Below are 1,738 nucleotides of genomic sequence, written 5' to 3' on the forward strand. Positions count from 1 at the left end.
GCGGATGTTAGCTTTTAAACATCCGCATCCACATTCGCAACATCCCTCCCAACGAAGCTACCGTTTGCTGACCTAAAGGTACGTTAGGTACAATCCCTAGATTTTAGGTACAATCAGCTTTTGATCGGATTAATTTATATTTTTATTTTTTTATTTTTCCTGTGTTAATATATTTACTTGTAGGTAGAATACACAATTCTGAAAAAAGTGGTCAAAAGGAAGAAATTAACAAAATCATATTATGTACCACTGCGAAAAATTAACACTTTACTTCGCTATTCCCAAATTCGTAATTCTTGTTATAATTTTTATATTCGAAATTTTAACTATGTAATTTCTTCCATACAACCACATTTAGACCTAGACTGACGTACTCCCCTCTCGAATGACGGTTTGAAATCTACAACCAATCTACCTTTATGATTGTTGGAATGCATTGTTAATATATTGAAACCATAAAAGCTAATGTTTCCCGCGTATGATAACATTTTTAACTTTTCTATTAATTTTATTCGCCCATACAGTACTGTGTCTAGGAATTCTTCAGATTTCATATTTTCTGTAGTTGAGCAATTTGACACATATTCGCTCTTCGATTTCTGGAAATGTATTTAAAAAGCTCTCGAATTTACTTACCGCAATTCCCATTATTTTCTCTTGCTGCACCTATTAAAGAAAATCGGACAAATTAGCAGACTTTTCCTATTATTTTATAAAATAAAAGTTGGATAAAAAAGTAAACTTCGCAAAGTGTATTTTTCAGTAGTCCAAATTGGACAAAAACAAAGCTTTCCCGATTCCCATTAGACTATAGTCTATATGCAGCTATAAGCTCAGTTAAAATAAAAATAATCAACTTTAAAGTATATCCACCTTTTATGTTCATACTTGAAAAACAAATTATTACAAAAAAAAAACTACAAACGAACGATGTAACTTTTTTAGGTACAAGCAGTCTCATTTAGGTGCATTTATTTATGATATTAGGTACAATTTGAAATTTCCATTTTTCATCCCTCGTCTGAAGTGTAAATAATATATGTACATACTAATATAATATATGTGCAATGTGGGCCGAGTCATGATTCAATAATTAAAGAGTTTTGACACTCCCTTACAAGGGTATATTAACTTTGTTCGTATAACGGTTGTTTTTAACAGCCAAAACGAATCGAGATAGATATGGGCAAATGTATACACAAATGATCAGAATGAAATGAGAAGTCGATTAAGCCATGTCTGTCTGTCCGTCCGTCCGTCTGTCCGTTTACACGATAACTCGAGAAAAAATTTAGATATCTCCACGAAATTTGGTATGTAGGTTGCCTTTTTATCCAAGGTAGGTTGGTATTGAAAATGGACGAAATCGGACTGTAACCACGCCCACTTCCCATATAACGGTATTTTCGAAAAATACAAAAATTGCGGTATTTCTGTAACCATTGCAGATGCAAATTGTTGAAAATTAGTACATATGTGAAGTAAAATTGTGGTAAAAAATAATACATATTTTTATGAAATTTTTGGAAAATGGGCGTGACCCCGCCCAATTATGATGAAATGCCTCATCATCCGTGATACCAATAAATAATTCAAATGCTTATAAAAAACGGGTTGCCTTTTCAACAAAATAAAATTATTCTGATCCGGTTAAGCTGGCAGCGACAACTGTGAAAACAGAATTTTGTTCAAAATTTTCATTCCTGGAAAGTAACATATCCACCTGGTGGATAACGCC

This window comes from Rhagoletis pomonella, unplaced genomic scaffold (assembly GCF_013731165.1).
Source record: "Rhagoletis pomonella isolate Grant_MI unplaced genomic scaffold, Rhpom_1.0 Rhpom_scaffold_00034, whole genome shotgun sequence".
Taxonomy (NCBI): domain Eukaryota; kingdom Metazoa; phylum Arthropoda; class Insecta; order Diptera; family Tephritidae; genus Rhagoletis; species Rhagoletis pomonella.